The sequence below is a fragment of the Ixodes scapularis genome, unplaced genomic scaffold (assembly GCF_016920785.2).
Source record: "Ixodes scapularis isolate PalLabHiFi unplaced genomic scaffold, ASM1692078v2 PGA_scaffold6__148_contigs__length_123643588, whole genome shotgun sequence".
NCBI classification, from domain to species: domain Eukaryota; kingdom Metazoa; phylum Arthropoda; class Arachnida; order Ixodida; family Ixodidae; genus Ixodes; species Ixodes scapularis.
Window position 1 is genome coordinate 55,973,406 of NW_024609881.1, and position 26,491 is coordinate 55,999,896.

Here is a 26,491-nt window from a genome sequence, read left to right on the forward strand (position 1 = left end):
GGTCATGTTTTAGCTCTTGTTCCCAGTTCCTTTTCACTCGCTCGAGGTGTGCTCCTTTAAGGTGTGGTTCATGATGTCTGAAAAATGTCTTTATTGTTTTCTTTTGATAGAACCTTTTATGTGGAAAAACTAACCTGCAGAAATGAACATGATTAAGAAAATGTAAAGTTCAGTTTTGTTATAAAAATAAAAGGTTGGCACTTTCACTTTTAACACCGTTGCTTCTTCCGTCATTTGTGCCTTTGCATACTAAAGTAAGTGTGGGAGAGGTTTTTCCTAGATTTTTTGTTTTGGTGTCCTGTACCGTGCGAAGGCCTTTTTGTACCATATGGCTCTATGGGGTATATTTCCAAGTGTGTGATGTCCGGCAGCACTAGTTGAATAGACCGAATGCAAAATTACTTGGTGATGTGACAACATTGAGAGCATGTCCATTTTAATCTTGGCAAGCGTCGTCGGTACCGAAGCACGGTGGAGGCATAGAGAGAACCTTACTGGCAGTGTGCGATGGCGCGGCAGCTGTGTTTTCTGGTTTACAGCAGTGGAATGTAAACGGACAGTTTAAACAGCCTAACGCAGCTGTCTTACAAAACTCTCGGAGGCCTGTGCACTTCTGGCAACAATCTCGTCGGAGCATAGAACCAAGTCGTACGCCTTTGCTGTGGAAGCCAGTGGATCAAGCTTACACACTGCCTTCTTTGCTGCGGATGAACGTCTGTGATTTAAGATGTGTAATCTGAGGCCTTTTTGTTTAACATTGTGAGTATGTGCGGTTCTTAATGGTTGGTAGTCTCATGGGTGCTGGTGTATTATGTGCGCTGGACGAGCGCTCTGCATGCATTTCGCAGCGCCCTCGGACGAGTCATTGACTCGGAGGCATCTCCGACGGTGTCCACAGACTCTTGCAGTAGGTTGTTTAAACTGTTTGTCCAGATTCCTGGTCATAAGGCGGAAAACACAGCTGCCTCGCTATCGCACACTGCCCATGCAGTTGTCTCAGCACTGCATGTAGATGAAGTCGGCGCTCGCTTACATTGCACCCATTTATATTCGTGAGAGCCGTTGTTGAAGCACGGACATCCAGCGCCCGTAAGAACCTGGCTAGACACAGTGAGGAGTGGGAATACGGCAGCCGCGTCCCATGCTGTTCAGGCAGCCTGGACAGCTTGGACCGTCTAGGAAAAGGCGGCTTGGACCGTCTAGGATAGAAAACTGACCCCCCCCCCCCCCCCCCTTTCTTCCTCTCTCAAGCCAATACATTTCTTTATCCATCACCAGACCGTGGAGCTGATTGCCAGGAAGACCTTTAGAACATCGAGCAAAAAGAACTGAAAACACCACCTCCGGCCTCCTCCCGATCTTGGGGCCTAAGCCCTGAGCGATGCGGGAGGGAGTCCTAACGGGAAATATAAAAATAAAAATAGATTGATAAATACCTTTTTCAAGGATTTTCATATTTAAGGGCACGAAGTCCCCTGAAAAGAATCTTGCACCTCGATTTTAACTCCGATTACGACTTTTTAGGATACCAGGTGGCACTGCGCTGCTGCCTTCTGACCCAGTTGGTTTCCGCTATGGTGTCTGGAGCATGTATTCGACTGGTGTGTTTACCGCCTTCAAAAAAGTGGTCCATCGATTTCCGCCTGATGACGCCATAGGAGTGTCACGCCATTGCCAGCTACGATCCTGGCGGCGTCCCAACCTCTGGTGGATATAGCAGACGCCTGTTCTGCTGCAGGTCACTTTCCAGTGTGGCAGAAGTTGGTACGCCGTGACGACAGCGACACTCGCGTTTGCTTGTGCTACTCGCAGCTTCTCGTTTGTATTTCTACGACCAACCGCCAGGATTGCCACATGCAAGAATAGCATGATTCTCCGGCTTCTGTGACATTCATTTGTTGCCACTTTGGGACCAGTTTTGATGTATGGGCAGCATATAGGACGCTAAACACGCCAGTTGAAGACACGCTCAAAGCACCGTAGTCTCCGCCAGTCGTGAAAGATTTGATTTGTCCCATAAACAAAGAAAGAAAACATGTCCGTCTTTTGTGTAACTTATCTCTTGACACTCGCCCTAGAAAGGATTAGGTCTCACTCATTTTTTACTTTCTTCCCTGCACTGGCATCTTTGCTTTTTACATAACTAGTAAAAAGGTACTTACTTACTTTTTTCGGTAACGAGTAACATATTTACCGTAAAATACCGGGGAGTGCCCACTTTCACTGAAAACTGGGTTAATCTAAACATGGGCGCTAACGTATAACGTGTCCGGTAAAATGGGGCGGTTAACGTGTAATTTGTAGAACTCCCAAGTTGGGGAAATATGAATGGCGGGCGCTTGGACGAAGTAAGCGCTTCTGTATTTTACGAAAGTTACTTTTTTAGAATAGGAATGAGTAAAGAACTTAGTTACTTTTAAGCCAATTAAGGAGGAACGGTATTTCATTAATTTTGAGTACCGTGTACAAGGCTGTTTAAGGTGCCTTGTTTTAATTCTAACCGAAGTATACTTCTATTGCGACAAAGGCAGGTGGGCAACCCGAAAAACGACTGAACAGTATGACAGTAGCTACATCTCTTGCTGAACACGTCAGTCAAACTCTTCAGCTGGGAATGTCATTCACCCAGCAAACAAGCTAAGGTTCGTTGCTTGAACCTTCTAGAATCGTGTACAGACCAAATACAAACCCGGAGGTTGCCAACACGGAAAGGCACAGAACCCAGTGGTGTGATTGCTGCGCCAATTGCGCCAAACTGCGCCAAGGGGCAAACCCTGCTACATCCTGCTACATTTTGCCAAAATATAGGTAATTTGCGCCAAGCCTGCGCCAAAAGACCAATTTTGTTTGTGTTTCAAATCGAAACTAAACTGAGTACCGTAATTGAGCACGCGTGAGCCAGGTGGCGCAAGCGGTCTTGCATAGTCTTTTCCCGCCGTCTCTCGTTTCATGCTGTCGCCGTGTCTCGTGTGTCTCGTCTCGCGTCTTTAAAAAAAAAAAAAAAAATCAACGATAGACGCGGGCGTGTGTGGACGCTTCAGTCGTTGCACAGAGCGCTCCAAGTACTTTTTGACCCTGGCTCGCGATGTCTTGAATCGATGCGCTCAGGTTCTTATTTTTATGTGTGTCTAGCTTGTACCTCGCCTGCCGGCCTGGCAAGCACGTGCCGCTGTACTGTGTTTTTGTCGCATGCTGGACAATTACTCTTTGCATACAATTTTGGGAACCAGTTGGCGACGGAGCGGAGTGGCATGGTGTCTGTTTCGATCGAACAGCCATCTCCACTCCCGCGACGAAGCATGTGCAATTGCAAGCCTGCCGAAGTTGCCCTCATGTGCATGCGAACATGACTGCACGACAGAGGCACCAAGCTTGCAACCCGTTGTTTTACGTTTGCTTACTTTTGACGAAAATCTGGCACGTCGGGAACCACTAAAACGGTGGCAAGCGGTTTTTCGGAATTGCTCGGCAACGCCCACAGCACTGTATACACTTGCGGGATGTCTCAATGCCTCTTTGGAGACATTTAAAGTAGACATTCATTACTAGCCGAAGGCAAAGCGAGGCTTGCAGCAGCCTTGCAGAAATTTTCGAAAAGCCAAAAGAAAAGCACCCGCTAGTCTTAATGCACCTTTGTCTTGTACTGCGCACCTTTGTCTTGTACTGCAGTATAGTTACGTGTTTCATCAGTCGGAGACTGCTTCCATTTATTATATTATATATAACTACGGTAGTCAACCTAGTATATTTACTATATACTAAGCTGGTTATTTTCAAATAAATTTTATTATGTGCAGTTTGGTTCTTATTTACCTATAACGGGTACAAATACATGTATCATTTAACTGAAGCATTGCAAAATTTGTTATGCCTTTGGCATTTCAGTTACATGTTGAGAGACTCCCAGGTGGTCGAACTTGCCCGTAGTTTGTTTATTGCGGCGACCGAAGTGCCCTTCGTTCGTCCAGCACGTAAAACGAATATGTTTGTTTTCCTAAGAATATCTGCTCCAAAAGCCTCTTTTGCTGCTCCGAAGCACTGTTTTGGCTGCTCCCAAAGCCACTTCTTCTGCTCCCAAACACTCTTTTGCCTGCTCCAAAGGCCACTTTTCCTGCTCCAGAACACCGTTTCGGCTGCTCCATAAGGTGCTCCAAAACGGCTTACGCCAATCACATCACTGAGAACCCGTTGTTAAATTTTTTTAGAAACGGAGAGAACAAAAGAGAAGAATCCCAGATTCACCATCCCTTCCAGAAGCACAACACTGCCGTTCCTTCGAGCCAGTGAGTAGAACGACTCTTCACTGTGCCGGAGATGTACAACAAAAGCAGTGTTGTATTTGGTCGTCAAAATAGCACAAAGGTAACTTGTTAGCTTCGAGGTAAAGTAATGCATTCTTTCTGACAATCAGTAACGAGTAACATTTAGTTACGTTTTGAGCAAGTAACGGTATTTAGTTACTTTTCTGGGGGTCAGGTGTGCATGTCTGCATCAAGATTGTCACTCTCTCCACTGTTCGGGTTGCCAATATTTTGTTACTCTGTGCTCTTTTTTTGACAGAATCAATCCAGCCTCGCAAAGCGCTAGGTTGGGTAAATGAAACTGCAAATAAAAATTATTATTATTAATAATAATATTACTATTATTATTATTGTTGTTGTTTTCCTGCCCCTAGCAAATACTCGTCTAAAAGCAAGCAGTGACAGCATGTAAATTTAGAGTGGAAATTCTGCTAAATTTAGCGGGAAAATTTTCACGCTAAATTAGGCGAGTCAAGTTTGCCCTCTAAATTTAGCGGGGAAATTGACGTCAAGTGACCTCAACACCGATTCAGTTTCCCTGCTTAATTTAGCGGGGAGGTTATGCCTCGCCAAAACAGGCGCCTAGGAACTGCGCTCTAAAATTATTATTAGTATTATTATTACTAATATTACTATTATTGTTTTCCTGTGCCTAGCAAATCATTTTCTAAAACGAAGCAGTGACAGCATGTAAACTTTGGTGTAAACAAAATTCTGAGAATATGCACACTGCCACACCTGCACTGGTTGATTATTATTATGGTAGTATGAGCATCTCTGTGACCTGCATTAAATGTCACTGTGGTTGCATTTCTGCTGACCCTATATTTTTTGTAGTATTTACTTCGCACCACCGAAATTGTTTCTCACAGTAAGCACAAGTAGAAATTATTATTATTACCACCGACATGCAAGCCATGTATATTACCGCTACTACTAGCTGCAACAATTTTCTATGTGTTAAATTTGCAACAAGTCAGTCGCCTAACCCCCAACAACAAGTAATGCTATCAAGCAACCTATGCCACAAAAATTTAAATTCACCATTTTGAACTAGTTTGTATTTGGGACTATTTTTTACCAGATCCAGGGTATGGATGTGTAGTGGCATATAAAATCTCTATCGTCTTCACCAGTCTTTGTTGGGGAGAGTGTATCCTCACGACATCCTTAGGCCACTTTATCGCCATAGTGCCCACATATTCTTGGCATACTCTTGCTAAACCTGAGCGTGCTCATCGTCTGAGGCAGGTAAAGTTTTTTGTTGTGGTATCGTTCTTAGTATGAATGACGGTCTTTCTGCCCTCTAAAGTTCAACGTATACTACTGCCACAAATCGAATTGGTGGATGAATTAACAACAAATCCAACGCTTCACCAATGGAACTTGTATCTGTAGCTCAAACAAAAGGAACCGTTCCTCCTTTCTCAGTGACGAAAAGCAACTGCCTCTGCACTTGCCAGGCCACAACTTTTTTATTCTCGCCACTCGAGAAGCTCCCAGTAGGTGACCGCTTCTCTTTGGCGATTTCCCTTTAATCTTCACGATTCATCATGTTATAAAGCACTGGCACACACCAAACTAGACAAAGTTAATTTGGGGGAAACTGCAATATTAAATAAATAGTATGGTCTATGAACACTACTTCTGACCTATAGTGTAGACCTCATAGACTGCTGCAGGTTAACAATAGAGGGACAAGAATCCTCCAACAAGTTGTTTCCAGATTAGCACAGCAAAACGCTGGCCAGATGTGGTGAGAAGAAAGCTTCTTGTCATTGATAGGCTGTTCCAAGGGAATCTATACTGTCTCCAGTATTTCTGGCTATGTGCGAATAGCGGATTTTGAGTTGAAGCAAACAGTGGTTCTGACCGAATATCTCCGAATCGAATAGCTTCTCTAAGCCTTTCACTACCATGCACCATGCTTAAATGAAAATTCAGCTGAAATCGTGAAGGCGTTTCAACCTTCAACTTGTCTAGTTCTAAGTTCAGTTAATTTTAATGTTACTGCATTGATGGACTGTGGCATGTAAACGGAAAATTTGTCGCAGCTATTCTATTCGAGAATATTTATATATTTGCCTGCTATTTGCAAATGTTCATTATTTTTTATTTTTTTTTTAAAAGAGGATTACGCGGTTTGTCAAGACATTGCAGCCTAACATCTGCATAATCGCGGCGGGTGACGCCCGTTGAGTGCACTTCTCACCGAGCACCTGTGCACTGCGGAGAAGCAGCTCCCGGTCAACCCGCCGCGATTAACATTACGAAATGTGTGAAAACCGTAGTTCAGCTTGAAGGGGAATATCGAATAGCGTATTATCTTAAATTATTCGGATATTCTTCTTAGGCATTTCGTGCGATGCCAGTAACAAGAGTCTTCCACTAAACGTGGATGTCTCGTAGCCGGCATAAAACGGCTAGAAAAAGTGCAATGTGGAGCGCAAGTTCGTCTGCTTCCTGCACAGGGGATGCGATGATGTCAGAATGCCGAGCTCTTATTAGCTGGTCGAAAAAACTGGTGCGTAGACCGCATCTAGCAATGAGGTCTACCCACTATTCTTCCAATCAAAGTCAATAAGAAGACGGCGTTTTTCTGAAGGCCCCGCACCTCTTGCGCAAAAAGCAGACGGCTTGCCCCTTCCCCCAAGCCCCTGTTCCACGACATGGTGACTTTGTCCGGATGGTCGCTTCACCCAACTCCACTGAGGTTAGTGAACAGTTGAAAGCGTGACTGATTCAGTCGATTCAGTGAAAACATGGAAGTGCATGAAAACTACAGGTTTTCCCGCTCATTTTAATCCAAGCGACGACCATTTTAATCCCGGGGTCACTCAATTTAATCCAAGCGCCATACAATTTAATCCAAGCGCCACACAATTTAATCCCGGGGTCAGTCAATTTAATCCACAATATATATATGGACTTATTGTGTTCAGTGGTCGTGTTTTGCTTACACATTTGGTAACTTAGAATAATTGTTTATACAATTTGAATTTTTGGGGGGCAATTGAGAATTTGATCACTAATGTGATTACTTTGAGTTACTAGTCCCACTATTGACGAGGCTTAACTGATATGTTGGTTGCTCTTTTTAGAGCGCAGCTCTTAGGCACCTGTTTCCGGCTTAAGCGGCGTCGGCGTCGCCGACACGTCCCCCGCTAAATTCCCCCGCTAAATTTAGCGGAAAATTTGCCCGCTAAATCTAGCGGAAAATTTTCCCTGCTAAATCTAGCGGAACATTTTCCCCGCTAAATTTAGCGGAAAATTTTCCCCGCTAAATCTAGCGGAAAATTCTTCCCGCTATATTTAGCGGAAAATTTTCCCAGCTAGATTTATTGGAAAATTTGCCCCGCAAAGTCGAGCGGAAAAGATTCCCCGCTAAATCTAGTGGAAAAATTTTCCCGCTAAATCTAGCGGAAAATTTTTACTGCTAAGTCAAACGGAACATTTTCCCCGCTAAATTTAGCGGAAAATTTTTCCCGCTCTATCTAGCGGAAAATATTCCCCGCTATATTTAGTGGAATATTTCCCCTGCTAAATCTAGCGGAAAATTTTTAAGCTAAATCCAGCGGAATGTTTTTCCTGCTAAATCTAGCAGAACATTGTCCCGCTAAATTTAGCGGACAATTTTCTCCGCTAAATCTAGCGGAAAATTTTTCCCGCTATATTTAGCGGAAAATTTTCCCAGCTAGATTTATTGAAAAATTTGCCCCGCAAAGTCGAGCGGAAAAGCTTTCCTGCTAAATCTAGCGGAAAATTTTTACTGCTAAATCTAGCGGAAAATTTCCCCCGCTAAATCTAGCGGAAAATTTTCCCAGCTAGATGTATTGGAGAATTTGCCCCGCAAAGTCGAGCGGATAAGCTTTCCCGCTAAATCTAGCGGACAAATTTTCCCGCTAAATCTAGCGGAAAATGTTTACTGCTTAATCTAGCGGAACATTTTCCCTGCTAAATTTAGCGGAAAATTTTCCCGGCTCTATCTAGCGGAAAATATTCCCCGCTATATTTAGTGGAATATTTCCCCCGCTAAATCTACGGAACATTTTCCCAGCTGGATTTATCAGGAAATTTGCGCCGCAAAGTCTAGCGGAAAAGCTTCCCCGCTAAATCTAACGGAAAATTTTTAAGCTAAATCTAGCTGAATGTTTTTCCTGCTAAATCTAGCAGAACATTGTCCCGCTAAATTCAGCGGTCAATTTTCTCCGCTAAATCTAGCGGAAAATTTCCCCCGTTAAATCTAGCGGAAAATCTTCCCAGCTAGATTTAGCGGAAAATTTGCCCCGCTAAGCCTAGAGGAAAATTTTCCCCGCTATGTCTAGCGGAAACTTTTCTCCGCTAAATTTAGCGGAAATATGTCCCCGCTAAATTTAGCGGAAAATGTTTCCTGCTAAATTTAGCGGGAAATTTTCCTCGCTGTTTAGCGGAAAAATTTCCTCGCTAAAATTTTCGGAAAAGTTTCCCCACTAAATCTAGCGGAGAAGTTTCCCCGCTAACTTTAGCAGAAAATGTTCCCCGCTAAATCTAGCAGAAAAATTTTCCCCGCTGAATTAAGCGAAAAATTTTCCCCGCTAAATCTAGTGGGGACATTTTCTGCTAGATTTAGCGGAGAAAACTTTATGTTAGATTTAGCGGGAAAAAATTTCCGCTAAATTTAGTGGGAAAAATTTTACACTAGATTTAGCGGGGAAATTTTTCCGCTAGATTTAGCGGGAAAAATTTTCCACTAGATTAAGCGGGGAAACTTTTCCGCTAGACTTGGCGGGGCAAATTTTCCGCTAAATCTAGAATTTTCCGCTAGATTTAGCGGGGAAAGCTGTACGCTAGATTTAGCGGGAAAAATTTTCCGCTAAATTTGGTGGGAAAAATTTTACACTAGATCTAGCGGGGAAAATTTTCCGCAAGACTTAGCGGGAAAAATTTTCCGCTAAATCTAGCTGGGAATATGTTCCACTAGATTTAGCGGGGAAACATTTTCGCTAGATTTAGCGGGAAAACTTTTCCACTAGATTAAGCGGGGAGACTTTTCCGCTAGACTTGGCGGGGCAAATTTTCCGCTAAATCTTGCTGGGAAATTTTTCCGCTAGATTTAGCGGGGAAAACTTTCCGCTAGATTTAGCGGGAAAATTTTCCCGCTAATTGTAGTGGAAACATTTTACACTAGATTTAGCGGGGCAAATTTTCCGCTAGGCTTAGCGGGGAAAACTGTCCGCTAAATCTAGCTGGGAAATTTTTCCGCTAGATTTAGCGGGGAAAATATTCCGCTAGGGTTAGCGGGAAACTTTTTCTACTAGATTTAGCGAGAAATCTTTTCCGCTAGACTTTGCTGGGCAAATTTTTCGCTAAATCTAGCTGGGAAAGTTTTCCGCTAGATTTAGCGGGGAAAACTTTCCGCTAGATTTAGCGGGAAAAATTTTTCCACTAAATTTAGTGGGAAAAATTTTACACTAGATTTAGCTGGGAAAATTTTCCGCAAGGCTTAGCGGGGAAACTTTTCCACTAAATCTAGCTGGTAAATTGTTCCGCTAGATTTAGCGGGGAAAATTTTCCGCTAGATTTAGCGGGAAAAATTTTCCACTAGATTTAGTGGGGAAACGTTTCCGCTAGGCTTTGCGGGGCAAATTTTTCGCTAAATCTAGCTGGGAAAATTTTCCGCTAGATTTAGCGGCGAAAACATTCCGCTAGGTTTAGCGGGAAAAAGAAGTTTCCGCCGAATTTAGCGGGAAAAATTTTACACTAGATTTCGCGGGGATACATTTCTGCTAGACTTAGCGGGGAAAATTTTCCACTAGAATCTGCGGGGCAAATTTTTCGTTACATCTAGCTGGGAAAATTTTTCGATAGATTTAGCAGGAAAAGTTTTCCGCTAGATTTAGCGGGGAAATTTTTCCGCTAAATTTAGCGGGGGAATTTACCCATCATTCACCGCGTGGTTACGCCGACGCCGCTTAAGCCGGAAACGGGTGCCTAAGAGCTGCGCTCTAAAAAGAGCAACCAACATATCAGTTAAGCCTCGTCAATAGTGGGACTAGTAACTCAAAGTAATCACATTAGTGATCAAATTCTCAATTGCCCCCCAAAAATTCTAATTGTATAAACAATTATTCTAAGTTACCAGATGTGTAAGCGAAACACGACCACTGAACACCCCCAATGAGTGCATATATATATATATATATATATATATATATATTGTGGATTAAATTGACTGACGCCGGGATTAAATTGTGTGGCGCTTGGATTAAATTGAGTGACCCCGGGATTAAATTGGTCGTCGCTTGGATTAAAATGAGCGGGAAAACCTGTAGACTTTCAGAAAAGGGGTTGGGGGGGGGGGGGGGGACCAGCGAAGGCTATCTGACCGGTGGCGTAAGTTGAGTAAGGGAAAATTGATTATTTTTATTTACGAGTTTATGCGTTCGGCGCGAAAGGCGCCGCAATGAAACGTTCCGCAGCTATGCAGTTTTCAGTAGCACCAAAACCCTTTTGATCAGGGTAGTCGCTCCCAAAGAAACGTTGCAGGCGCGTTCCTTTACGTAGATGTCGTGAGGTGGCGCGAGTTGCCGCCAGATTCAGAGGCTTCTGCTTCAGCTGTGTTCATTGATCCACCACTCGTTTAGGTTTGCAAATCACAAAAATGTCGGAAACCCGCCACAAATTTTCGGTAGTGAACTGAAGGCGTCGGTCCGCCTGCGAAAGTGAACTCAACGAAGTCGGCTTCACGTTCGGAGACTTCTCGACTTCTTCAACAAACAGGTACTGTCTCAAGTCTGAATGGTCTGAATCGATAGGTGCGTTTGGCGATATCTTTTAAATCAATTTCGGGAGGTCCTGCTCACGCTGTGGCTTGACTTCTGCAACGTCGGCTTTTCGCGCTTTGTTTTTATTTTCGCGGTGCCCATGAATAGGATCACTTGAAGCCGTAAACAGAGGGCGCGCTCGCTTTACTGTTTTGCGCAAAAAACAATCCGATCAAAACTTTAAAAAATTCCCACGGTCTCGTATGGTATCCCTAAGACGGCTTGAAGGCGAAGAAAGCCCAAGCGCCGATGCCGGTTTTAGCGAATCTCCGAAGACAATCGCGCTCTTTGACGACGTTCTTTTGGTGCCGTTAATCTCGGCACATCCCGCACGGCCGCTCTTGTCCGCTGCCCGAGCGAGAGTGTCAGTGTTGCCAGATGGAGAAAAAAAAAGTCAGCAGATTGATCCCCAAAAAGTCGGTAGATTTGCACAAAAATCAGTAGATTCCACAAAATATGTGTTTTTCCATGTTTTGCTATTTCCAATAATACACACTTCGAAGAAATAGTATAGAGTAACAAATAACATGGTAATAAACACAAATAAAACTGGATAAAAAAAACAAAACAAGACCAGTTCTTGAGTAATTTGATATTAAGGACAAATTAAAATGGCACCATAAATGATTTTTTTTAGTCATTGACTATTTCGAGGATGATTTGAAACGAAACCAAAACAAGACGCTCCGGCAAGTGCGCGCGTACATGTCCAATGGAAGTCCTCTGCAAGCTGCCATCTTTCCTTACTGGGCTGTGGAAGGTTTTTGAAGCAACGCTGTTGGCGCGGAGCACTGTTGAGGCTACGCGTCGTCTGCTACGGGCTTATTTCTTTTTCGCCTGGCCCAAAGTTTGCGTTCAAACGTGGAGAAACTTCATTCGTTAGCTTTTCAAGCCACCGAGGAATAAGATTATATAATTTTCTTGCCACAGCCTGCCAAATAAAAGTAAATAACTGAAATTTGGATGTCGATCTCATGCATTTTGCAGGGCGAATAAATAAAAATGGCGGCTCTCTCCGTTCAACTCGGAGCTAGTACACTGTATCGGAGCAGCCGAGAGTTCAGGCGTGTGTGTGTAAGTGTTGTGAATAAGATGGGGGGCTCTGGCCCGTATGTCACCGTCGAACCTGCTCTGGGTGAATAGATAGATGAATCTTCTGGGCCATGTAGCTAGTGCTTCGTTTTTAATTCTGGGACACTATGAGTTTCCTTTGATGGGCGACACTGAGAACTGAAGGGGCCAAATAATAAATTTTTAACATGTTTACTAAAAAAAGTCAGTAGATTTTCATGTTTTTCAGTGATTCAGAAGACCCGGAACGAAATCAGTAGATCTACTGATAAATCAGTAGACCTGGCAACACTGGAGAGTGTCCTCTTTCGCTGGGTTTGTGCCGCGCACGCGCCGCCGCTGATTTTGGCACAAGTAACGCCATCTCGTGGTCTAATGGCGTTACTTGTGCCATTGGACCACAATTTTCCCTTTTGTGTGCATATACTGCATGTGCACTAGGGCCGGGCCCTATTCAGACGGGGCAATAGACCTTTCCCGATATATGTGGTGCCCCAGTGTACTTTACGCAGACATTCAGATGTACGACATGACACATTAAATTATTTAAGAAGCTACGACAAAGTGATGTCGGTTCAACTGTTTGTGATTTTGAAGGCTGAAGGAAAACAAAACAGTCTGTGATAATTTTCTTTTCTGGTCGCTTATTTTCTTTTTTTTTGTTTAGAGCTCCTATGACAGGAAAGAATGAATTGTGCCACAAAATATCCAAACAGCCCACAATTCCCCTCGTTGCAAGGTCTCCTGGGTTATTCCGAAAAGGTCTATTTCCTCCCAGCAACTTGACGTCGCAGCACCAGCAACAGTGGCCCGCTTGTGTTTACACGGAGCAACCAATTGCTTCAATTTGCCATCATCATCATCATCATTAAATTATATTTTTCTCGCACTATTTAGACAGACACTTACCTTCTATAAACACGTTTATATACCTCTGAAGGGCATTGGGAATACTTACACATTTTTCTTAAATGGTTTATCTCCAAAAACAATCAATTTCAAAGCATTTAACAGTCGTCACTGCCGGCACGGTGTGTCACATGGGAATATTGCGTCCCTGATTGGCTGCTACCGCCTCAAACGTCTCCGAGTTGTCCGAGTTGCTCGTCTGTTTCGAGCCAGATGTGATCCTATCAATTTGTGTCGCACTAGAGAAAGCTAGAGAAGAACTTGCCAGCAACACCGAAATTGCCGAGAAAGTTGCTATGTCTGAAGCAGGCCTAATGCTTCTAAGGCACTTTAGACTGCCTTTAAAAATCGTTTTTTTAATTGTGGGATTTTGCTAGCTACCAACTAACACAGGTACCGATAGAGTAACCAAAGGGTTGTCTCAACAGCGGCGGCGATCTCAAAGGAGACGTCAAACCTAGTAGCTTGCGGTCCCCACACCTCCGCGGCAATATAGACAATGTTTAGGGCCACATTACCGCGGGTTGGTTCGATAAATTACCTCCGTCAGTGCCAATGATCGTCTACCTTGTCTCAGTCTCTCGAATATAGCAGAAGAGAAGACGCACGTACCAGAGTAAGGACAGAGTCCAAGAGAAGTTATTGGAACCCTCTTTTAAATAAACTACTATGTCCCCATCCAAAATGCCCCCCGCGCCGGCAAGGTAAGAAAAGGTCCTTACCTGCCAGACGCGGGGTTCTGAAGAGCCAAGACCGGGGAAGCATCGGAGAAGTCGCCGACACACGTCCTATCTCTTTCGCGGTCACCCGGACGAGGTTCTTTCCCGAAAGCGGGAAAACAAGAGGCGAAACCTCCTCGCCTGTCAGCAGTGATCCGCATCCGAGCGGGGGAACGGAAATCGGTCCCCCCAAGAGAGAGAGTGAGAGGAGAGCCCCCTAAGCCAGGCGGCCCTCCGCCTCACGAACAGGTCGGAGCTCACGGCGAAAGAGGCCGAGTGTTCCGACCCGCAGCCGTTATCGCAGCCATCGGGGAAGGGAGACCAGAGAAATCCCCCACACAATGTACCACGCCGCAATTTACTGTGGTGGTGCAACCACGCGGTGAAAGCATGGGGTGGAAATATGAATGGATAGCTTACCTTGTTCAAAAAATAAAAAGGAAAAAACTGTGTCGGGTTATCTGCCGAGGCATTCGCCGACGACGTCATGACAGTGCCCGCGGGTTAAATTTTCCCCTGACGAATGTCTTCAAATGCCGGTGCTGAGCTTTGCAGAAGAACTTTAGAAACTCTTCACATACTGCCCTATTGGGCTCTGGTAGTGCAGTACGTGGAACACGGTAACGGTTTGCTAAAGGTTCCTATTCTTATTGGTTATAGATGGTCTAGAATTAATCCTATGCACAAAGCTAAAAAGCAGGGTTATTTTTTAAGAGCAAAAAATAAATTTAGAATTTAATTTTTGCAATAGACCAAATTTATAATTTGGTCTATTGTTAGTATTGAAAATATTGCAATATACTGCTCAGTTTTCAAAGCGAGAACCAAAAGGTGTTTGGTCTAAAACTACATACTTTACACCTGTATGTACCTTGTGTTACATGAGCTCTAGACTATATATAGTCGTTGAGTAGTGTAGAGGATGTTTTTGTGGGCAAATATTTTATGAATTTGGCAAAGTGTCGATTTCAAGAATGTGTGGCAGGCAGCAAATTTTGCGATAACGGGAGTATGCTTTGTGCTTGTTATTATAGGGAGACATATTAAAAGGTTTTATTTTTCATGATATTATTCAAGTCGCGAAAAAATAAGTCATCGCACCAATTAGGTCGTCTACAGAATATTTTTAGACATATTACATTTAGAAGCTTTATAGTTTCGAAACTGAGTATTTTGTTGTATGTTCAATATTGTCGATTTATTTTAGAAAATATGGTCCCATCTTTTTTTTTTTTTTATTAAAATATGCTTTATATATGCGTACCTTGCTTCCCTACCAACTAAAATACATATCGTAAAATGCCGAGCAAGCGCCCTCTCTAGATTAGGAGATAATCGTGAAAAAATGGGGGATGGGCGCTCGTCCAGTCATCAGTTTTACGTACCAATGTACTCTGCATATTTTTTCAGATCTTAGTTACTTGGGAATGGGTGCCTAGTGTGGTATAGGCAGTTCCGCGGTATTCTACGGTATAAGTATTAATATGGTAGTGTTTCTGAAAATAAAAGGGGACTTTCCGCTTTTTAGGACATTTTTAACGCATCTGCACCCATAAATAACACTCGGAAAGGCATGACAAAACCTGTTGGATGATTTAAAAGATTATAGTGACCTGCTCTGAACAGTGTTTATTTCACAATGTCGTTTCAAACTTTTCTGGGAAAAAAAAAAAAAACACTTTGCTTTTTACTCTTTAGGGTAAAACGCAAAATTTTTGCAGCTGTGCATATATGCTTTGTCTTTTGAATTCGGCCACAGTACCTTAGCCTGTTTTTCCGAAAATTTAAGGTGTCAAAAAAATTTAAGAAATAGCTATACCAAAATAATCTTGCAAAATACTTTCATGTCACTAGTAAGGAGCCTGTACGCATTTTTTATGCCCAAATAGCAAATAGCCTAGCTGCTGAGCACATAGCTTTTGCAGTACTCATCTCACACAACCAAATTTGTTTTCCATGGCAAGTTCAAGCAGGGGAATTGCTGGCAGGGTGCAATGAGGTCACGTGCGAGTAATGTGTAATTTCGCAGTCAGTAGCTGCGACAATCGGGCCGTACGTTCAGTACTGTGAGGGATAGCGCGGCAGGTGAGTACCACAGGGTACTCACCTGCCCTGTTGTGTTATGGGCGCCAGCTCCGCTGCCCTTGGGAACAAAACCCCCGCCAACTCCCTTTACCAATCAGTGGCACGCCGGGCTTCGTTGCAGATTTGACGTCTAGACTGCAGGACGCGTATGAGTTTGCTCTGGAGAACCAAAGAAAAGCGCGAGAGCAACAGCGGCGTTACTGCAATCGAACCCGACCGCAGTTAGAGTTCCGAATAGGTGACACAGTGCTACGCGACCTGCACACCCTTAGTGATGCCAGCAAAGGAGTGGCAGCAAAACTGGCTTCAAGACGCTCGGGACCTTTCGTGGTGGTGGGGAAAGTGGGGGCCAATGACTATCGTCTGAGGGACCAAAGAACTGGAAGACTTGCGGGACTGGCACATGTGGACCAGCTGTTGAAGTTCTGCGAAGACCGACCGCACTTCGCTTTCTAAGGGAAGAGGATTGTGAGGGATAGCGCTGCACCGAACGGGCCCGTCCCGCGGATGCGCGGGGAAACGAGAGTAAAGAGGAAGAAGCGGCAGTGAAGAGCGAGCGTACGCGGGACTGGCCGCAGGTGACCAGAACGGTTTTGGAAGTGGCGTCGTGTGGATTGATACATAACAGTACTTACGTGTGCGCTGCATCATCCCTCTTTTCTCCTCTGCTGGTATGAGACCTGGTGCAGTGATGTGGATTCAGCTTCCTCCAGTGGCGTACCAACTTGTTTTTGATTGGGGCACCGCCCCAATGGGGGCGGTGCCCCAATTTGGGGCAGTGCCCCAATCCGGGACGGTGCCCCAATCCGGGGCGGTGCCCTTGATATCCCTTGGGCGCCGCCGGCCATTGTTTACCCTGCCCAGTGGCAGCTGTTTCAAGGGGGGCAAAACACATGCCTTGCCCCCCCAGTCTGAGAGCTGGGGGGGCGAGTGCCCTTCTTGACCCCCCGGTTAGTACGCCCATGTTTCCTCCAAAGTTTATTGCTCTGTCGCAGACCATACCGGCTGTTTCTGTGAATACTTTGAAAAATCGCATCAAATACTTTTATTGAGACAATGAAGAACTCTTTTCGGAAACAAGCTGCCAGCCACGGGTTGGTTTCATGTAAACATATGAAATGATATGTCTGTTGTCAGAAATTAAATTTTATTAGTACATTTTAAGTAATTATTTTACTAATTAGTGTGTTTTTGTAATCCTGACATCCACTGTGGCTGGCAGTTTTTTTTTCCCGAAAAGCGTCTCATTTTCTCAAACACTCTATTTGAAGGGATTTGTTAAAGTATCCGCAGAAACGGCCAGCATCTGAATGTTTGTTATGTTGAGCAATTAGCAACGCCTGAAATGTTTTGTGTGAAGAGGTACATGGCAACCTTCTTGAATAGGTGGATCTGAGGGTCTCACTATTAATTCTAATATATCCACAAAACTAAACCGCTTTTTACGAAACAAATTTAGCAAAATTACGGGGAAAACAGGTGCATTCCTGCAGCATAGTCATCTCAGATTTCATCTTTTTTGAGTCTTAACCACTTTATTGATTGGACTTTATTGTACTGGCAATATGGCGAAGAAAGAGAAGAAAACTGATTGTGTTAGCACACTTTCTAACTTCATATCGGGCAACACAAGCTACCGCCTGTGTGGAGCACTAGTTTGTCTGCTTGCACAGGGGTTACGCTGCTGTAAGAGTGCCGAGCTTGATTGGCTCTGATGGAGGCATAAGGGGTAGTCCTCAATGCAAGCTGCTTTGAGGTCTACCCACCATCCTTCCAATCGGAGCCAATCAGAGTTTGTCATTCTGACGTTTCTGAAACCCCTGCTCAAGAAGGAGACGAACTTGCTCTCCGCATCTCTAGGAACACAAGCATTCTATTTTCTCATTCATTCGTCATTGTTATCTTGAAGTTTTATTTTATTAGGGGCGAAGCTCCTTAGGATCTAGCCTTGTCCGGACGGCGTCCGTGCTTACATAAAAAGAAAAAATGTTTGCGCAGTCGACAGGATTCGAACCTGTGCCGGGAGACCCCAATGGATTTCTAGTCCGTCTTAACCACTCGGCCACGACTGCAGGACGAGCAGGAGGCTCTGAGACGTGGTAGTAACTAAGAGCTGGGGTTTCTGTCATGGATGAAACGTTGCATGTAGCCGCTCAACGTCTATATAGGAGAGGGCGCTGCGGTCAAATGCTTATATAATCGCCTTAAACTTTGCATGCATTGGCTTAACGTTTATAGACGAGAGCGCTGCGGTCAAATGCTTATATAACCACGTTCCACACCGCACATTGTTTCTGACATGGACAGTTGACTTAAGCAATGGAGATGCGTTCCCACGGCTTCTAGCGGAGCCAAGCTGATCTGCTAGAAGAACCACTGGCTCTGCATTTCGCCGACTATAAAGGAGTAATGAAGTCGAAACATAACCTGGAACTCAGCACTACATATGAGCAATAAAAAGAAAATCAGCACTACCTATGAACAATAAAATCAGTATCATCAGCACCACCAGAGCTTCGCCCCAATCAACATCATTCACCACGTGTAGATGTGGTAATTTTTTTATTTATTTTATGTATTTCCAATACTACTAACTCCATTGGGGTTGTTGTAGAGTGGCAGTTTGAAATATTACAAGCAGAAAAAAATATGCAACACACAATTTGCAGGTCAATATTCAATGCAAATATAGAAGTCAAGAATAAAAAATTAGTAAACAACTTGAATACAATAGATACATTGCACTTTTAAAAACAGCATAAAATATTAGTTTGTGATGAAATGGGGGCACTACATAATGAAGAAAGATTTCAATAGAAGAGGAATGAACAACATTTTGAGGCAGGTGGTTCCATTCGTTAATGGTTCAGGGAAAAAAAGGATTTAAAGCAGTTATTATGGGCGACGTCTTCGTCATAAGGCTTGCCATGGTTGTACCTTGTTAATCGTTTGCTTGTATGGACAAGATAATTTGCTTGTATGGATAAGGTAACAAAGTTCTGGGTGTGTCCCATTTGTGTTATCTTCATAGTTGTCTGGCTAGCTTGATATGCTTGGAAGGTGTGCTCACTTTCTTCTTAATTAATGTCATTACCCTTTGCATTTGGTCCTAGTGATCTCAAATGGTCCCGTGCAGCCTTCGTGATCTTACGAGCCTACTTACGAACCTGACTGCAGCCAGTGATTCAAATGGAATCGATCCAGTCCTCAAATCGTGGTAAGTTTTTCATTTCAACCTCTCTTATTAACACGTGACATTGGCAGTGTCTAGCAGTGTTGCAGAGTTGCCACTTTGGAGTTGGGATGATCCTGGAGTGATTCCACACTTTCACGGCCCCGAAATGGAATGGGAATGGAATGGCGGCAGCACGGGGGGGGAGAGGAATGGAGTTGGATTGGAATAATATGCCTTTTGCCCGTAATGGGGTGGGAATAGAATGGGCTCGGTTCTTATGCGAGCTGTGTCGGTTTTCATTTGGGGCCTACAAGCTGATGGCGCAATTCACTGGCGCATGGAAAGTTGCTACAGCATCATTGCACTGAGGGTGATGGACGGCTTGATTGTCTCATTGGCTCACGCTCTTTTGAGGAGGACTAAACAAACGGCAGCGACGACATGGAGGCAGCTTCATTACAATAGATCAAAGAAGTGTACTGTGCGCGTCTATGTGCAGCATAAATTGGCCTCGGCATGGCGGCTACAGTTCAAAGCTTTGTTTCACATTTCGATGGACCGCAAGCAACGCTTAGAGCCACTGGAACCAATTTACGGCTCGGAGGGTGTCACTTGCAGTGATGTGATTGCTGCGCCAAACTGTGCCAAGTGGTTAACCCTGCTACATCCCTCTACATTTTGCCAAAATATGGGTAATCTGCGCCAAGCCTGTGCCAAAGGACCCCAATTTCGGTTGCCTTAGAAAACCGAAACTAAGCTGAGTACCGTAATTGAGCACACATGATCTAGGTGGCGCAAGCGGCCGGTCGACACAAAGTACCCTGCATGAATCGTTCATCTTGTCTTGCATGGTTTTTCCCGCCGCCTCTCATCTTGTGTCTTTTACAAAAACTTTTTCCATTGATAGACGCGGGCGTGTGCGGATGCTCTGACACTCGCGTGGTAAGTACCAGCCTTGCCGTCATGCTGTGAAACGAAACCATGTTTTTTGCGCGGCGGGAGTTACTTTATGAGCTGAAGCACTCGCTCCTAAAAGCAACGGCCGTGGACAAACTATATTTGGTCCCTGCCTGCCAGTCACCATGGCCGCGTGACGTCCTGTGTTGCCTCCAGAAGCCACTTTTGCCGGTCCCTTTTGGCTGCTACAAAGGCCACTTTTCCTGCTCCAAAACTCTGTTTTGGCTGCTCCGAAGGGTGTTCCAAAACGGCTTAGGCCAATCAGGGCACTGCACATGCCTATTCGGTTGGGCGGAACTGCGCGGGGACTGCAATGTCACGAGACAAGCTGCAATCTATGCATTGACTCGTGTAGCTCGTAGCATCCATGGCGGTACGTCGCAACGTGAAACTCGAGAGGCTTAATATCTATTCGTTCTGTGTGTTGGTGTGTTTTTCTTTTTGTTTTTTTTTGCTGCTATGCGATATTCCTCGAGGAAGGAGAAAGCAAACATAAACATGAACACAAAAACAACAAGTTGGCGGCCGTCGGCTCGTTTGTTCCGTGGTGGAAAAAAAGTATCGCTGATTCAGATCCAAACCAGAACAAGATGCAAAACTACTGAACCCGAACCGAACCGCAATGGTGACCGGTTCGACTCCCTACTTTTAACCATCCGTTCATCTAGTTTGCGTGTAACACAAATAAAGTGTTGAAGTGAGCACGTTAAAAAATCTCAAGAATCGTACAGCAAACGTGTTTTGTTTTAAGACAGGTCCCATAATATGGTACTACAGTTCCCTCTGCTGGCACCGTATACCGATTCCTTTTTGTTAGCGGTTTTGTTCTTGCGGCAATGCACGGAGATTTGGGGCTGCTGTATGCGGCGTCGCTTCTATTGGCGCACTAGCGGCACTGTTGTGCAAGTGTTTACAGTTGGTGTTTCGGACACAGACTTGCAGTGGTCATCATACACTCGCAGAGCACCAGAATGCCTCACTTTGTCACCTTTCCCCCTATATCCTTTCGAAGCGCTTGACCTGCTATGTTTAGGCCTGCTTCCGATGTGTCCTCATTTGTTTTGGAGTGAAAAATAAATGAAAACGTTCACTGACGTAGGCCGATGACAATTTTGAAAAACAGTTGATTATAAGTTGTAATAATTATTCGCAAATATATTATGCACATCAAAATGCTGAAACGGCGAATGACGCAACAAAGAAACACCTTCAGGTTTAAATTTTTTTTATTTTTCGTTTTACATTTCTTTTTAATATAGAATAATAAAATAAATAACATTGTTTTTGTTTTTGATTTCTTGTGTTAAATTTTTCTTTGTAACGAGAAGGTAACGGCGTTACTGTTTTTGCAGTAACTGTAACACGTTACTTTTTTGAAGCCGGTAACTGTATCTGTAACAGAGTTACTTTTTCCCGCTAGGTAACTGTAACTGCGACACTTGCTTTTCACTGGTAACATGCTCATGACTCCGAGGGATCAAGAAGGCATGTCGATCCCGTATAATAAAATTTTAGGAGGTACTGCCGTTGGCACTCGACAATGAGACTTTTAAAGTACTCGCTACTCACTTCGCGGCCTCAAAAACAAGCAAAAACAATAGCCAACCGAAAGTAACATATTCCCCCCCGGAAGCTCCACCATTATTTGGTTTTGTTTACCTCAGAACACGGTGGATATGTGGTTTTTGGACGACTTCCAGCTGCCGTGACAGGGAGCCACGAACACTTCTGGTTCGGGTAGCGTTGCCTTGCTTTTAAAGGGCAACATCCCTGCTGTTTATACCCTCTAATCTAGGTATAAAGTGTACATATGACGTATGAGTGTTCTTCAGGTCTGTCATCTATGGCCGTGACACATAGGAAGAGAAGGGCGGGTGTCCCATTTGGCTGGAAAGCTACGATAAATTACACCATTGTTCGCTGCCCAGGTCTTATTTCTTTTTTGAAGGGCAACTAACACCAGACACTAGTGAAACTCTTAGCATGTATTTATCCAATTTGTTCCCAAAACTAACTGTCCATAGTCCAAAGCACGAGTTTCTACATTAACGAGACAGAATTGCATCGGGAGGGATCGGTCCCCCCCCCCCCCAATTTTTTCTGTATAGGGGGCCCATGTTGGCAAGACATGACTGCATCGCATGCTGAAATTCTTTCACTGATAACTAGAAGGGAGTTGTTAAGTTATTGCCAATTAGAAAACATTATATCTTAGTCTCCCGAAATCTTGTTTCCCTCTCTGATTAATGAGGTATCCAGCCCCCAAAATATATTCAGATTCAGATTCTAGATCCAAAACAGCAGTAAAATAATATGAAGTCAGGAAAAAAAAATTGTAAGAAAACAGGAAGAACTTTTTGAAAATGAGCTTCTAAGCACCATGGGTATCAAATTTCATAGACTTAACTAAATAATTATGCACATTCTGTGTGTAGTAAAGTGAAGATATGTATACTGTGATTTAAAGATAAAAATATAAGGCTTAAAAATAAATTTTTTCCTCATATTTTTGTTTTTAGAAGAGCTGTGCAACAATTTCAGTGCTTTGCTTAAATAATTTGGGAGTTGCTGTCTCGGCCTTTTTGAAGTAAAAAAAAAAAGCTTTTCCCTGCATGTCATAGTTTTTATTTTAAAAATTGACAAAGGTTAAGTTTTGAGCACCTCTCAACCCCTTCACCATCTTCCAAGTCGTGCACTGTGACGTGAAAGAAGGATGCTCGAGGTTCCGGTAAAGCTTTCTTTCTAGAGCCATCAGTGAGCAGCGCGAACTCACCTGATCCCAACCACATGACCACGTGCTTGCACAGCGCGATCAATATAGCGAAAGGAGGAACGTCCAGGTTCAGCCATCTCCGTCCGGCTCTGCCCCCGTCCTTTGGCTTCCGGCGGCTGTTCGCGGTAGCAGATAGAGCTGACGGTTTTGATGACCTTGGATTGATGACGCCACAGAAACTCCATGTAGTAAAGATTTTGTCAATGATACCAGGTTTTTGACGCATTTATATTTTTGTTGGAACAACAAGATTTATAGAAAAATTACCTTTTATCGAGCAGGTATTTGCACAGCTGGCTATCTTTTTACACGTTTTTAACGTCGCACAGCATGGTTCTCATGGCCACCGTTCGCGGCTGCTGGCCGGGAATTATTAGAAATTTTGCCTCATAATTACATCGTGGAATAGCAACATTTCGAAGGAAGGTGTGTTTTCTGTCTTTTGTGACAAGATATGCAATCCCAAAAGTAGAAGATGCAAATTTTTTCAACATTAAAATCGTTGCACAGCTCTTTTAAAGGGGCACTGACACATCAAAATTATAATTTTTTTTATTATCCGAAACGATTGAAAACGATGCCGGGACATTACCCTCAAAATTCGAAATTTGGGAATTCAGTATTTGTGAAGTAAAAAAACAATTTCCAAATGCCGAATTCAAAGTTCCCGCGCGATCCGCGCCGGCGCGTTGGTGTCAAATATTACGGAGTCCTGAAAGTCCACTTTCTTTTATGACTCCCTGCTGTTGCCATGGCGACCCAAAGCGAGGCGGAAAGGAGCAAGCGACAGCGGACCGGTTTTGAGCGGTGTCGCCTGTTTTCCGTGGGACGATACAGATCCTGGAGACGGTACCACAACGGACTCCGATTTTCAGTACTACTGGCCGTAGTGCGTTCGCAATTGCGTTAAAAAACGTATTTTATGATTGCCGTTATTAAATGTTATAGAGATGTCACCTACAAAGCTTCTAAATTTCATGATTCTTGATGTCACGAATCAAAAGAAGCAAGGAGGCGAGAGGCGGGAGAATCAAACTTCAAAAATAAAAAGGCGATGCGTTTTTTTTTGCGTGTTTATGACTGCAACTTGCATCGTTTTAGACAATAAAAAATACGACCTTTGGGGTGTCAGTGCCCCTTCAAAGGCTAGGTATTCCCCTTAATTACTGGTGTCAGTTGTGTTTGAGTGCTTCTGTGAACTTTATTCAAAAGGCAGCTTCAGCAAGACTGCATTAATGGCTACTCTTTTCTAAACTAGATGGGTGTTTTAGTTGGGTATTTCTTGTGTGTATTAATATACATGAGGTTTTTTCTTGTAGGTGATGGAGCTGTACTATTTGGGAAAACAAGCAGTGCATTGAAAGTCACCGAGGACATCTTGTTCAGGTGCTGTTCCTGTACCTATGTCACAAGAGATCAGCGTGGAATTGTGGGCCACCTGGTTGCCCATGGTGATGAACAATTGAAGAGCCAGTGTCCTCCCATGTCTTCTGGCTCTAGGTCCAAAGTGCCAAGCAACACTCAAAAGCTCAAAAGTAATAAGTTGTTTAAGTGCAAGCTTTGCCCCAAAGCCTTTTCTAGGAACTCAGACCTGAAAAGGCATAATCAGACACACTTTGGCGAGAAGCCATTTAAGTGCAAGGTTTGCCCAAAAGCCTTTGCTCGGGAATCACATCTGAGGGACCATAATCAGACACACGCTGGTGAAAAGCCATTTAAGTGCAATCTTTGCCCCCGAGCCTTTGTTCGGAATTCAGATCTGAGAATGCATGACCAAATGCACACTGGTGAAAAGCCATTTAAGTGCAAGCTTTGCCCCCGAGCCTTTGTTCGGAATTCAGATCTGAGAATGCATGACCAAACACACACTGGTGAAAAGCCATTGAAGTGCAAGCTTTGTCCAAAAGCCTTCGCCCGGACTACAGATCTGAGAAGGCATAATCAAACACACACAGGTGAAAAACCATTTGAGTGCAAGCTTTGCCCAAAAACCTTTGCTCGAACTTCAGATCTGAAAAGTCATATGGCTACCCACACTGGTGTGAAGCCATTTAAGTGCAAGCTTTGCCCGAAAGCCTTTGCTTTGAATTTATATCTGAGAAGGCATAACCAAACACACACCGGTGAAAAGCCATTTAAGTGCAAGCTTTGCTCCCGAGCCTTTGTTCGGAATTCAAATCTGAGAGTGCATCACCAAACACACACTGGTGAGAAGCCATTGAAGTGCAAGCTCTGTCTAAAAGCCTTTGCCCGGACTTTAGATCTGAGAAGGCATAATCAAACACACAGGTGAAAAGCCATTTAAACGCAAGCTTTGCCCAGGAACCTTTGCACATGCTTCAAATCTGAAAAGTCATATGGCTACCCACACTGGTGCAAAGCCAATCAAGTGCAAGCTTTGCCCAAAAGCCTTTGATCTGAATTTATATCTGAGAAGGCATAACCAAACACACACTGGTGAAAAGCCATTTAAGTGCAAGCTTTGCCCCCAAGCCTTTGCTGAGAATGCGCACCTGAGAGGCCATAATCAAACACACACTGGTGAAAGGCCATTTAAGTGCAAGCTTTGCCCTCAACCCTTTGCTCAGAATGCACACCTGAAATGCACACCATAATCGAACACATACTGGTGAAAAACCATTTAAATGCATGCTTTGCCCAGAAACCTCTGCTCAGACTTCAAGTCTGAAAATGCATATGCCAACCCACAGTGGTGCAAGCCATTTAAGTGCAAGCTTTTCCCAAAAGCCTTTGTTCTGAATTCAGATCTGAGGAGGCATAAGTGCAAGCTTTGTCCCAAGCCTTTTCTCAAACTTATTGTCTGAACTGCCATTTGCAAACACAGTGTTCAAGAACTTTACAGATTCGCACACGCTGAATTTCTTCCGGTTGACCTGTAAGTTGAGGCTGTTGTACCTACTTTATAATGTGTAATAATTTCACTCGAGCAGAATTGTATGCCATTATCATTTAGATGTACATATACCTGAGTCCAAGATAAATCTTAAGGCATTGCTCAGATTAGTAGTTAAGCTCGCCTCACTGAAGTGCTTATGCGCATAGGTCTTACAAAGGCCTGTAACATCCTACATCATTTTCTGAACGGTCTTCCATCATCGGGCACTAGCCAACAGTTGAGGCTGACAAACTCCATCGGCATTTTCATAAAAACACTGGCAGCAAATAGCCCTTTCAAATGCCACAATATCTGGCAAGGTTCAGTTTGAATCCCACTGTGGTACTTCACAGAGCCACACTTTCTGGCATTTTGCTCCGGTGTCTTTCATTAAAATGCCACCGTTTGTCATCACACAAATGTTTTTGGGAGTAAAAAATTATTCCTTGCCAGTTGCAATCTTGAGACTAGGCAATGTAATGGGAAACTTTAACATTTTTTAGAGAAGTTACTTCTTATGTTCTGCATCTGAATGCAAATTGGGTCATGTTTTTGCTCTTGTTCCCAGTTCCTTTGCACTCGCTTGAGGTGTACTCCTTTGAGGTGTGGTTCATGATGTTTGAAAAATGTCTTTTCTTTCGATAGAACCTTTTTTTGTTGAGAAAACAAACCTGCAGAAAGTGAATATGATCCGGAAAATGTAAAGTTCAGTTTTATTATAAAAAATAAACTGTTGGCAGTTTTAATTTTGACACTGTTGCTTCTTCCATCATTTTTGGCTTTGCACACTACAGTAAGTGTA

At 43.7% G+C, this 26,491-nt stretch overlaps 2 pseudogenes; both read left to right on the forward strand.

Annotated features, from left to right (window-relative positions):
• Window positions 1-10,905: 10,905 nt before the first annotated feature.
• Window positions 10,906-26,491, forward strand: part of LOC121838301 — a 51,266-nt pseudogene continuing 35,680 nt past the window's right edge.
• On the forward strand, window positions 19,006-24,908 carry LOC115327213 (annotated as a pseudogene).